The sequence below is a fragment of the Emydura macquarii genome, unplaced genomic scaffold, assembly GCF_026122565.2.
Source record: "Emydura macquarii macquarii isolate MOO-44397 ecotype Brisbane River unplaced genomic scaffold, CSIRO-AGI_Emac_v2 contig_1045, whole genome shotgun sequence".
In the NCBI taxonomy this organism is placed as follows: domain Eukaryota; kingdom Metazoa; phylum Chordata; order Testudines; family Chelidae; genus Emydura; species Emydura macquarii.
The window spans coordinates 15362654-15376572 of NW_027131182.1; the positions used below are offsets into that span (position 1 = coordinate 15362654).

At 45.0% G+C, this 13919-nt stretch overlaps 1 protein-coding gene across 6 annotated transcripts in view; it reads right to left on the reverse strand.

The window, feature by feature from the left end:
- The window catches only part of RICTOR (RPTOR independent companion of MTOR complex 2), a 175263-nt gene that overhangs the window by 60913 nt on the left and 100431 nt on the right, over positions 1-13919 (reverse strand). The gene's annotated exons all lie outside the window — the stretch shown is intronic.

A 13919-nucleotide genomic window follows, 5' to 3' on the forward strand; every position in this document is an offset into this window, starting at 1 on the left:
CCTGTATACAGAAATGTCAAGTGGTTTGCAAGCAATAAGCCTGAACTTTAGCTGTAAATTAATTTCAAATGAAGGAAAGGCAATACAAGGCAAAGAAAATGGAGTTGTCAAACTTTATTGTTATACTTGTTTGCCTTGCTTCTCTGATTTCTCTTTTTCTTTCTACAAGTTAGCAATGCACTTGTCTCCAGAATACATTGAGAGAATCCCAGATACTCCCTCCCACTTCATTTGTTTTAAAGTTATACATATTGATGTTAAAAATACTTTATGAACAGATGTAATAAAATGCAAGGAATGTAAATAAAACCATTACGGCACTTCTAAGAAGAGCCTTACAAACACTTTTAGAGTGAAGGAAGGGGACCAGGGTAGCAAACAGGAGGGAAAAGTAGGAGGCAAAGGCAGGATTAGAAACAGTAAGAAATGGCGTACCAAAGGGGTCTCTCTTCCCTCTGTTTAAAAATTTACCTTCGCACTTTGACAAAACCTATATTGATTTTTAGAGTTTTCCTTATGTAAAATGTGCATGTTTAAATATTTCAGTATTAAGGGGGCTTCTCCTTTATGATGTAAAATTGCATCTTAATCTCAAACTCCTTTGCCTGACTTTATTTATTTTAAATGTAATATCCTGTTTCTATTCCTTGAAAATGCTACTGCAAAGATCATTTTTCTAGCTCGCTTCCTTGACCATGCATGTCACCCCTCTCTTTTACACATTGCGATTGGATCCCTTTTCTCCATCATATCAAACAAACTACTTATTTTCACTCTCCAAGACCTTCACAGCCTACTCCCATGCTACCCATCTTCTCATATATGCTATTGAGAATTTCCCTGGCTCTACTCAAGCAATGATCACCCCCTTCATCACCCCCTTCATCACCCCCTTGTTAAACTTTCAAATAAGAACCTTTGTGCTTTCTTCCACATTACCCTTCATGCTTAGGAAGAGCTTCCTATAAACATCCACAAAGCCATGTCTCTGTTCTTCAAATCCATCCTTAAACTCTCCTTTGTCATGATGCCTACAAAAAACTTGACAATGGCTAGGCAACTAGTGAGCTGTGACCACTGTAGCTATCATCCTAGATTGTATTGTCTCCTTGTTGTTCCCCATTGGTCTGTATCCACTTGTCTTTGGGGCAGGGACTGCATTCTTATTGTGTGTTTGTACAATGCCTATGAGTTTATGGTCCCAGACACTATCTAATAAAAATCATTAACAATAAGAAGATATTAATCCTGTGCAATAACTTGTTCTTCAAGATGTGTCCCCCTATAGGTGCTTCACTTCAAGTGCGTATGTGCCTCTCGAGCTCTTGATGGGAGATTTTCCATTAGTAGTGTCCGTTCAGCCCACACATACATCCTATACATCCTTGTGCCACATACCAAGGCTATACAGGGCTGTAGAGGTGAACCGCCCTCAGTTCCTTCTCCAGAGTGTCTCACAGAGAACAGTCTGAAGCAGAGGAGAAGGAAGGTGGGTAGTTGAACACCCATAGGGACTCATATTTCAAAGAACTACAGTTACTGCACAGGGTGAGTAACCACTTCTTCTTTGGGTAGTGTCCCTATGGGGGCTCCACTTCAGATGACTTTCAAGTAGTATCCTCACAGAAGGAGTGAGCTTTGGAATTTGGTCCAGAATTGGATAGGGCCGCTTTACAAAGAGCCGCCTCTGAATCTGAGGCACGGATCAAAGTATAGTGCTTAGAAAATACATGTACTGAAGCACATGCAGCAGCCTTACACTTTTCAGATTCTGGAACATTCTTGAGTAATGCCATGGATATTACTTGTGGTCTGATAGAATATGCTATAATCCTTTGGTATAAACATCAGCTGCATCGTAACAAGTGACAATATACCCAAAGATGGACAGTCTCTGGGAAGACATGGTGGACTTCCTGGGTCTGTCTGGGATGGAAATGAACAGTCTACATGACTTTCAAAATTGCTTGGTCCCATCTAGATAGAAGGCCAATGCCCATATAACACTGAGACTTATGTGATTTTGGAAAAAACACTGGCAGATGACTGGACTGGTTAAGATGAAAGTCTGATACCACCTTTGGTAAGAATTTAGTGTGTAGGTGTAAAGAGACCTTGTCCTTGAAGAACTCTGTAAAGTGAGAGAGGGGTCAGCCATCAAGGCCCCCAATTTCTCTTACTCTACAGGCCAATGTGATGGCCATTCTTTAGGTAGCTATCTTCATGGATAAGTGAAGCAAAGAACATGTTGCTAACTGGTTCAAATAGAGGTCTAGTGAGATAGCTAAGTACGAGGTTGAGATCCAAGCTGGAGTGGGGTGCATAACCCTTAATAAGCCATGAAAACAAGACAAGGGTGGGCAAATATAGAAAACGCTTGTTGGAGCCCCAGTGCAATTTGAGTGGCCTGACCATGGTTTTGAGGTCTAGCATAGCTTAAGTTGCTTGCTTGATCATTCTGGTTTCTGCAGCTTAACATCTTCCGGTTGGCAGAGACAAATAGGATCATTGAGTAACCCTTCAAGATGTCTCAGTTTCTGCATACCAGGGCACATAAGACAAAATACATAACATGTATGCTTGCAGCTGCACATAGATAATGTTAAGGGGAATAACAAGTTATCCTTGAATGTCTGGGGTTACATTTTTCCATCACCAAGGAGCGTATTTTCTCACCGCCCCTCCCATCACCAGATATTGTTTTGACAACCCCAATTATCATGGTGAGAATGGAATGTAGTCAAGGGTGAAAACCCAAGTAATAGAATATGTAATAATTAGTGGAGAGGTAATTAGGTGAGTTAGATGAGGTAATTAGCTGTGCATAGAAAGGTATAAAAAGTTATAACTTAGATAAAGGGGCATGCTCCATCAACGCCTGATTCCACAAAAGGTGCTGCCGGTGGGACCAGAGGATCCACTGACTCCTGGGCGGGGCCCCTGAAGAAAGCCGTTCCTGCATACAGCCTTCTGCGTGACTACTTAGCTCTCCAGGCTTATTGAGTAGGATATACTGTAGTTAATTTTAGGCTTTGTATTTAAGTAGTATATTTATAGAAAATCTTGCACATGAAACTTTATTGATCTGCAAATTGGGTGTACTGTGTCTCACTGGTTTCCACACTGATCACTAAGTGTCCAGTATCAACACTTGTATTGGAGGATGAAAAGCCAATATTGCATCCAAGTGAACCTTAACTGACAAAATTGATAACCCTAATTTATTTAGGTCCAACAGGTAATCCAGGATATCTGAGAGTGACGAAGGTTCACACACAGGTCGGTGGCATTAGCACCAATGGCTGAATCTCTTCCATTTCCACAGATAAGTAATTTGGGTCGACACCTTTCTACTGTTCAGAAACACTTGTACTTCCATAGAGCAGATAAATTCTAACACTGTGAACCACTGAGGCACACGCCCTGAAGAAGAGGACCCCTAGGATGGAGTGAAGTAAGTGACGTGTATTGAGAGAGAAGATGAGGAATGATCAGAACCTTGATTACCGGGTGGACACATAGCTGAATTAGGTAAGGATACCAAGCTTGTCTCGGTTGGATAAGAATCACTCTGGCTTTGTCCTGTCTGATTTTGTTCATAGCTCTCAGTATTAGCAATGTTGGAGGAAACACATAGAATAGTTCCTTCACCCAAGATAGGAGAAAGGCATTTCCCACAGTAACAGCCTAGAGCTCTTCTTGAACAGAACAGACAACACTTCTCATTACTGGAGGTAGCAAAGAAGTCCCAGCTCTGGAAGTCACCAACTTTGGAATATATCGTGGAGAATTTGAGAGTCCAACTCCCATTCATAGTCCTGGAGAAAAGCCAACAGAATACTGGCTGTGGTGTTCTAAACATCAGAGCGATAGACGACTGAAATTTGGCTCTGATGGGCTACACACTAATTTCACACCTTCGCTGCTTTGGGTGCACGGGGAGGAGGATCTTGCTCTTCCCTGTTTGTTAATATAGAACATATAGGTCATTTTGTCCATCTTGATCCTGGTCGATTTGCCTTGATGAAGGGTAGGAAATGAAGGTAAGCCTTCCTGAGTGCTCTGAGTTCCAACAGGTTGATGCGGAGACTGGTTTCCTGAGGTGATCATCTGCTCTGAGCCATGAGAGCATTGCAATTGGGTGAATGAAAGAAACCCCTGCACCAACGAGTTGATTTTTCCACCAGTTTAGGAAGTTCTTTATGTGAAGGGGAACAACAAATCACTTGTCCAAACTGTCTGGTTGGTGAACAGATCATTCTGAGCCAGCCCAAGAAGCAACAGAGGCATAGTCTTGCATGATTGGTCATTAAGGTGTAAGCTGCCATATGACCCAAGATCTGTAGACAGTTCCTTACTGAGGTTCGAGGATTCCCTTGGGCTGGTCCTGATTAGATCTAATAAAGTTATGAATATGTCCCTGGGAAGGGAGGCTTGGGCTGTCAACAAATCCAAGTATGCCCCTATGAACTGAATTCTCCATATGGGGGTTAATGTGGATTTTCTTACATTGAGCTAAAGATGCAAAAAAGAAAAGAGAAAGGACCATCTGAGTAGATGACAGTACTGCTTTGTAAAATTGGCCCTTGGGCAAGCAGTCGTTGAGATATGGGAAGCCTAAAATCACTTCCCGACAAAGGTAAGCAATCGCTACCACTAGGGCCCTTGAGAACACCCTTGGAGCCAAAGAGAGGCCAAAGGGAAGTACTCGGTATTGAAAATGTTCTTGGCCTATATTTAAGCATAGGTATTTTCTGTAAGTTGGGTGTATCACTACATGGAAACAGGCATCTTGTAGGTTGAGGGCCAACCCAATCTGCTTCTAGTGACGGGATTATAGCTGAAAGGATTGTCAGACTCATCATCCTAAAATGGAGACTTTACAAATTTATTTAGTAGTCTTAGATCCAAAAACTGGTCTCCACACTCCAGCTTCAAAGAGAACCCCTTTCCTTTGTGAAAACGAGAGTCCTGTAGCACTTGAAAGACTAACAAATTTAATTTCTGCAGGTATAAACTTTCGTGGGCTGCAACCCACATCTGACGAAGTAGGTTGCAGCCCATGAAAGCTTATGCCTGCAGAAATTAAATTTGTTAGTCTTCAAAGTGCTACAGGACTCTTCTTGTTTTTGCTGTATTCAGATTAACACGGCTACCCCTTTGGAACGTTCCTTTGTGAGGCAGTGAAACCAGCTCTATGGATCCTAATCAAAGGAGAGAGTATATTTCTTGTCTCAGTAAAAGCTGATGAGAGGGGTCCCTGAAAAGAGATGAGGAAAGGCGGTAGGTGGATGATATAGCCCAATGATATGACTTCTAGACCCAACTTGGCTGTACAGATCCACCTCCAGGCATAACGGAAACAGGAAAGGCAGTCCCCAAAACGGGGTAGGTGGGCTACTGAACTATAAGTGCGAGAGGATTCAAACCCTTTACTGACCTGTCAAAACTGTTGTTTTGATGGAGACTGGGTATTTGCAGAAAAAGGAAGAGCAGCCCTCTTTCTTTGGAACATGAAGTTACTCATCATGTGCAGTAACAATGGTTCTTTGAAATGTGTATCCCCATGGGTGCTTCAGTGTGTTTCAGTGTCTCTGCACTGCTGCACTTTTGGTAACAGTCCATCCCCTCCGCACATGGGCTGCTCCCTGCCTGCCATGAGGCTAGCCAGTGTACAAAGGCAATCCTTTCTCAGTTTCTTCTCTACTGCAGAGTCAACTACTAGAACTCTGAAGTAAAGGGGAGGAGGGTGGATTGTGTAATACCCATAGGCGGACACATCTCGAAGAGCCATCATTACTGCACAAGGTGAATAAGTTTGCATTTTCTTCGAGTAGCATCCCTATGGGTGCTCCACTGTACGTGACTCCCGAGCAGTGCCCGCCACTGGAGATTGGGACTTCAGAGTCGAGTATGATATAGTACCGTAGCACCAAATTTGGCATCTGCAGCCAAATCGCCCAGGAGGGTGTAGTGCTCTGTGAAAGTGTATGCAGAATCCCAGGAAACTACTCTGCATATTTCTGCTATAGGGATCCCCTTCAAGAATGTGAAGGATAAGGAGACTGACCTTCTAGCTTCTGTATGTACTGAAAATAGGAATGTTATGTTATGTAATTGGTAACATAGTTTAATACAGCCCGAGACCCACTTAGAGTCAAACTGAAATCACTGTACCTTTTGACCTATCTGCAAGGGAGACAAAGACTCTCGAGCTTTTCTGAAGGCTCTCATCCTGACCAAATAGAAGGTCAAGGCTCTCCTCATGTCAATTGTATGGAGAATGGCTTCTCTATTATCCTGATGAGGTTTGGGATAAAAGGCTGAAAGCTGAATAAGCTGATTTATGTGAAATGCAGAAGTCACCTTGGGAGTGAACTTCGGATATGGTCTAAGCGTGACTCTGTCAGGGAAGAACACAGTGAAAGGAGGATGTGGCATCACAGCCACTGTTTCCTCAATCCTTCTTGCAGAGATTATGGCAATGAAGAATGCCGTCTTCATAGAAAGGTGAGTTAATGAACAAGTAGACATAGGTTGAAATGGTGGCATAGTCCAACTTTTTAATACTGGGTTGAGATCCCATTGAGGAGTGGGAAGTCTGAGTTATAGGAAGATGTTTGCTATGCCTTTGAGAAACTTCTTAGTAGTTGGATGTGAAAAGATTGAGTATCCTATCTGCTCATGGAAGGTTGCAAATGTTGCTAGATGAACCTTCAACAAATGGATAGAGACCTGATTTTTCAAGAGTCAACAGGTAGTCTAAGTTCAGTGGTAGGGTGGATGTATTAGGGGTGACACCTTTGGGTAGTGTGGCGGGGTGCCTGCCCTGTACTGGCCTGGAAAAGGTTAAGAGGGCTCTTGAGAAGCTGCATAAAAGGTAGCCAATAGGAAGAGGCTGCGTCGCAGCCAGTCAGGGCCCAGGAGGCCGGCATAAAAGGGAGCTGCAGAGCAGAGCAAGGAGAGTGACTCCCAGGAGCTTGAAGAGGAAGGACTGTCTGCACTCTGGACAGAGCAGTGGCTGGCTGCTGGAACTTAGCACAGCTGAATACCCTGAAGCAAGGTGGAGAAGGTATGGGGCTGCGGGGAAGTGGCCCAGGAAAACCACAGAGGAGTTGGGGGGGAGAAGGAGAGATGCAGCAGAAAGCTGCCACACACGCAGGGTTCTTGAGCCGGGACCTGGGTCACCCCAGGCACCACTGGAGTGGTGGCAGGACTGTGGTGGCCACAGTGGGAGGTGGCTAGAACAGACTCCAGAATCTCCCAGAAGTGTGTGTGTGTGGGGGGGGAACACGGTTCGTGACTCAGCCAGAAGGCCAAGTCATGAGGAGGAGGGACCAGCGGAGACAGGACAGACAGCAAGACACCACAGAAAAAGGTGCCTGCCCAGCTGAGAGTTGATTCCCCAGATAGCCAGCAGGAGGCACAAAGACAATGAGTTGAACCATGTTACAGGCTGGCACCAGATATGGAATCTCTTCCATTTGTGTAGATACAGCAAGTAGCTCCTTTTCTACTGTGCAATAACACCTCCTGTACTTCCTCAGAACAAGATGTCTCTATGTACTGGAACCATGAAAAAGCCAGACTTTGAGCTAAAGAACCGACAGGTTGGGATGGACAGCACACCTGTCGTTCTGCGTTAGAAGATAAGGAGTGATTGGAAGAGTCATCGGAGGACACAGCGCAGGGTTTGAAAGGAAAGGATACCACATCTGTCTGGGCCAGATGGGAGCAATGAGTATGATGTTTACTCTCTCTCTTTTCACTTTCAACAGGACCTTCAGTATCAGAGGGAATGGGGGAGAAGGGAAGGCATAGAAGGGAAGGTCCTTATCCCATGGAAGGAGGACAGCATCTCCAACAGAGTGTCATTCAGTCCCTGCTCTGGAGAAGAACTGTGGACATTTCTTGTTCCAGTAAGTAGCAAACAGGTCTACTACTGGTGTCCCCCATTGTCTGAATATGTCATGAAGTACCATCAAATCTATCTCCCATTCATAGTCATGTGGGAATTTATGGCTGAGACTGTCCACAGTCGTGTTGTGTATTTCCTGTAAGTAGACCACTGATATTAAAATGTTGTGGGAGATGCACCAGTTGCATAGTTTTAGTGACTTTAAGCACAGGGAATGAGACCTGGCACTTCCCTGATGGTTTATGTAGTACATGCAGGCCATATTGTCTGTCATAACCCTTGTGTGTATTTCTTTAATCAGAGGATGTGAGCGCATGCATTTCTGACCACTCTGAGCTTGAGCAGATTGATATGGAAGCATGTCTCGGCTAGAGACAATTTGGCCTGTATTATGAGATCATTGAGCTGTGCACCCATTCTATGAGGGATGCATCAGTAATAAGGAGTATGAATGAGAAGGACTGAACAAATGGATTCCCGTTCAGACGTTTACTGGGTCCTTTCACCAGTCCAAGGATTGGTTGACCCTGATGGACATCAAGAGTAGTTTGCTTATGTTGTCTCTGTTCAGCCTGTAAAACAAACCGAACCATGCTTGGAGGCATCTCATGCATAGTCTGGCATGAGTGATAATCAATGTGCCCATGGCCATGTGCTCCAGGAGCTGGTTGCAATGTCTGGCTGAAATTTAGGGCTGGATTTTACTGTCTCTATTAAGGAGGAGAGACTGAGAAATCTGTGCTGTGGGAGGAGCGCCTGTGCCTGACTGGAGTCGAGGTCAGCTCCTATGAATTCTAGCCTCTGTACCAGTGTTAAAGTTGACTTTTGTTCATTGATCTGAAGGCTCAGATTCTGAAACAGATCCAGTGTGGTCTGAATGACTCATTGGGCCTCTGCGAAGGATTGTGCCTTGAGACGGCAGTCATCCAGGTAAGGATAAATCATGGTGCCTTGAGAACATAAATGAGCCGCCACTATCAAGAGGACATTAGAGAACACTCTGGGGGCTGATGAGAGGCCAAAAGGGAGTATTCTGTATTGGTAGTGGCCTAACGTGAACCTGAGGTAACCTCTGTGGCTCAGTAAGATTGAGATGTCAAAATATACCTCTTGGAGGTCGAGGGATGAGAGCCAGTATTCTTTTTCCAATGCTAGAATGATTGTTGATAATGTGACCATCTTGAACTTCTGAGCCTTAATAAACTTGCTCAGTGCTCTGAGATCAAGTATGGGTTCTCCAACCCCATTTTTTCTTCAGTATCAAGAAGTAACAAGAGTAGAAACCTCTGTCACTTAGATATGTGGGCACTGGCTCTATGGCACCTATGCTGAGGATGTGATTTATCTCCTGATGTAATGGGCCCTCCTGAGAAGGGTCCCTGAAGAGGGATTGGGAAGATTGTTTGGGAAGAAGAAGGAAGGAGAAATGGATGGAGTATCCATCTTGGATGATCTCCAGCACCATTTGTTGGAGGTTATCAGTTCCCAGCTGCTGTGGAATGGGACGAGAAAGTCTCGGAAGGGATGGGTGGAGTTTTCCAGTGTAAAGTGAGGACAGTATTCTATGAGCACCTCGACCAATCTGTCAAAATTGCCTTTTCAAGGTGGGGGCTGAAAGGAAGTTTGCTGAGACCCTGACATCTTTGGCTTGGGGAATCTGGGTTTCCTCCTCTGGGGTTCATATGATCTTTGTGCATATTGGGATGAGTATTGTGAATGAGGCTTGAATAGTAGCTGAAGGCTGTACTTTTTTTTATACCCAGGTGTATAGATCCTGAGTGATCAAAGCATGGCAATCAAATTCGTCCCCTCAAAAGGGACATCCTCCACCGTCATTTGGGCCTCCTTAGGTAAGTTGGGTAAGTTGCAGAGATAAAGAACTAAGCTTCACATAATTCTGATAGTCATATTTAGCTCACAAACCTTGGTAGTTTGCCACTCTGAATTAGAAGTCTAGGCACTTCCAGTCCCAGTCATAAGGAGTGGACTTAAAGTGATGGTGGCAGCCTTTAGAGTTAACTGCATCCACAATGATTGAATTGGGAGGTGGGTGAGAGAACAGGAATGCCGTATCCTTTGCTGGCACATAATATTTCTTGTCCGCCCTCTTATAAGTTGGTGGGACAGACACAGGGGTCTGCCATATCCTCTTGGTGCGCTCCAGAATAGCCTCATTAATAGGGAAGGCCACTCTGGAAGAGGTGGAGGCATGTAGAAGGTCCATCAGCTTGTGGTGCAATTCAGACACCTCTTGAAAAAGTATTTGGAGTGCCTCTGCCACCCTCTGTACCAAGTCCTGGAACAATCTATAAAGTTGTCTTCCATAGATGGCGGAGGAAGCATCACCGTCTCATCTGGTGATGAAGAGAAGTGGGCTGGTGGAGTGACTTCCTCCTCAACTTCAGCCTCTGGTTGCAGCCTTGTCTGCTTGGGGAGCTCAGATGCCCTTGAGGCAGTGGCCTAAGGAGGGTACTTCCCCAGCTATTTATAGGACATACTAGAGGTGATGGAGGTTTGTTGCCTTTGGGCCTGCCAGGGGTCCCAACATGGCCACTGTGGTGGAAGGGGCCTGGTGATTGGTACCATGGTTGCCCAAACCAGGGAAGCTGTGGGTTAGAGGGGTTGTATGCTCAGTGATCATAATGAAACTGGGTTCTGTATGGTGGGTGAGAAAAGCATTGGGAGCTAGGTCCTCTTGTTCACTTTCTGAGTCAGACGACAAAAAGTGTGGTGGCATGGCAGAAGGCCGTCGGTGAGCCAAGGGCTCTGAGTGAACTTGGTACTGAGGCCCTGGTACTGAGCAGAGGAGAGTCCGATATATTGGACACTGAAAGATCCATCTTCCACTGGAAATCTATTGGTGTGGAAGGTGTTGGTACCAGCAATGAGAGGCTTGTACTGATGGAGTCAGAGATGTGGACCTGATAGCAGGGTCCATCAGTGCCTTGCGAACTGTCGGCAGCATTAATGTTGATGACCGTACCAATGAAGCCTTCCCTGGGGCAGATCTTCTTTGTTCTTCCTGTCCCCATAGTAACAGTGCTTCTTTGTCTGTGCCCATCAGGTCTTTTAGGCATTCTGACTTGTCCTGTCAGTTCACGGAGGCAGATCTAGACAGCTTCAGTGTTATTAGTACCAATGATACTGACTAAGCTAGGGATTGTTTCTGGCTTGATCACATGTTACTATGGGGACTCATGGATCTTTTCTTAGATGCCTTGTGTGACTGGCTCACAAGCATCTCTCTGAGCTCACCTCCCTTCAAAATGGAGGGTTGTGGTGAGGGTTCCTGCCGGGACTTCAGATGTTGGAGGGTGACTCCATGAGTAGGAGTTTGAGCCTCAGTTGTCTGTCCTTCCTGGATTTGGGCTTCAGTTGCTGACACAAACCACACTTCTTTGGAATGTGTTTCTCTCCCCGACAGTGAACACACTGTGAGTGACTGTCAGTCACTGGGATAGATTCCTTGCAACTGAGGCACTTTTTGAAGCCTCTGGAGCCAGACACACATCCTTGTCCACAGGGTGTCGACAAAAGACAAAGGTTTTTTGTTTTTTTTAAGGCAATGTAAAATGTAAATGAAGCGAAGAAAGGAGATTCAAAGGAATCAGCAAATCTAAGAGAGTTAATCTGTGAACAGACAGCTCTAGCTACAGGCAATTGAGAAGAAACTGAGGAGGGATTGCCCACGCACATTGGCTAGACTCATAGGAGGCAGTGCGAATGCAGACAGGACAGAGTGCTACCAAAAGTCTCTGATCAGGAGTGCAGGGACACAGACACACCTACAGTGGACACCTATAGGGACAGTACTTGAAAAAGAACTTGTATCTCTTCGTGGGGCGTTTGGTGGATCTGTGAAACCCAGAAAACTGAGTAAGGCAAGATTTCTTGGCAGTTTGTGACCTACTAAATCTTTTATTTGCAGGAGTATATATACCTAGAGATCTTAATGTGGCCCTGGTGTCTTTAGCATGTGAAGAGAGTTATCTGTGGTTCCTGAGAACAACTTTCGACCACTGAAGAGGAAGTCTTCAACAGTGTTCTGAACCTCTGTCGGGATCCCCATGAACTGGAAGCCATGACAACCTGCACATAACTACCACCATAGAGATGGACCTGGCAGCAGTGTCTGTGGCATCCAAAGATGCTTGAAGAGACATCCTGGCTAATAACTGACACTTTATGACAATGGCCTGAAATTATTCCATGTGTTCCTGTGGAATATGATCAATGAAGGCCATATATTTATTACAGTTTGTGAAATTATATTTCACCACGACCATCTGATGGTCTGCAATTTGAAATTGAATTGTTGTGGATGAACATCCAAAAAGGTCTAAGTGCTTTTGGTCTTTGTCATATGGGATACACTTAGAGTAGTAGTTGCTTAATCAGCTTAATCACCACATCCACAACCAGAGAATAAGGTGAGGAACAGGAAAACAAATATTCAGAATTTTTGGAGGGAACATAATATTTTTTTATCCACCCATTTGCAAGTTGGTGGAACAGTAGCAGGTATTTGGCAAACAGTCTTTGCCGGGCCCAGGAGTGCCTCATTAAAGACTAATGCAGTTCTAGCGGGTGTTGTTGATTGTAAAGTGTCAGGCAATTTTGTTGCAAATCTTTGATCTCCTCGAGTGGTATTTGAAGAGCATGAGCAAACCCTTTACAAGGTCTTGAAACTGCTGGAAATCACTGGTCACGGATGGTGGCAGAGGCATGATCACCTCAGCTGGAGATGAGACAAGAGTTTGAGGGATGGCTTCTTTATCTACCCTACCCTTTTTTTCCTTAAATGTCTTCTTGTATTTTGGTCTCAGTTGAGGATGAGAGGACTGAGCATCTCTAGCTTCCTGATTCATTGGAGCCAGTGGTCTGGCAAATTGCGTTTGTTATGCCACCCAGAGATCCCAGTATGGCCATTGTGGGGGCCTATAAAGGAAAGGGAGTGGCATCCAGGGTTGATCCCACCACCTTTGGTGTTGTGCCTGAGGATCTTCCCTATGGGTGTGAAAGAATGGGTTTCTGTATGGATGGGTAGGAGAACTCCGCACTGTCATGGAAGAGACTGAATGGAGGTCTCCCTCATCCTTCTCGATACGGTCCAAAGGGTATGAAAACCAGCAGGAAAGGGTGGGGAGCATAACAGTACCAGGGAACAATAGTAGTCCAGACACCAGGATCTTGATATTGAGACGCATTCAGTACCCATGAACAGTGGAGACTCTGGTCCATCTGCCATTGATAAGTCTTTTGAGTACCTAAACTCCTGTGGTACCAAGTGAAGGACTGGTGCTGATGTGATAGCATACTTAGCAACCAAAGCAGAGGATACCATAGATTTAAAGCATACCAAAGTAGGCATCAATGATGTCTGATGCTTTGGTTTGCACAGTATCGAGGGTCCCACTTGAGGAGGTACCAGTGACAGAGCTGTGCTTGATGGTACCAGTCTGGAAGAGTGCTTATCCTTGCCCTCCTTGTACTTAGGAGACAGTACTGGGGTTCTGCTGGAGCACTGTTTCTCCTTAGAGCTCAGGGACTTTCCAGCCCACCAGTACTGGGGGAGGAGTCATTCGCCTCTAAGGCACCAAGCCAAGTGGTCGAGGCTTCTGATACCATGGACTTAGCTGGAGGACCAAGGTCTTTGGCAACAGGCTCCTTAGGATGAGAGCCAGAGCTCCTCTTCTTGAAACCATCACTGGGGTCTTGAGTTTTCCCTTTCTTAGGCGAGATCAGAGCCAAAAGTTGACTGGATGCTGGATCTGCCCAGACATAGATGTTCAGGGAGGGTCTCTTAACTCAACTCTGAAGCTGGTCAAAGGGAGTGCTCCATCATTATCAACCTCAACTAGATCTCCTGGTTCTTCTTTGCTCTGAATTTAAGGGTCAGGCAGAAGTTACACTTCTGGGAGCTGCGTTACTGTTCCAGGCAGCAGATACACTTAGAAGGACTGTCACTATCCTTTCAACAACAGAGGCAACTTTTGAATCT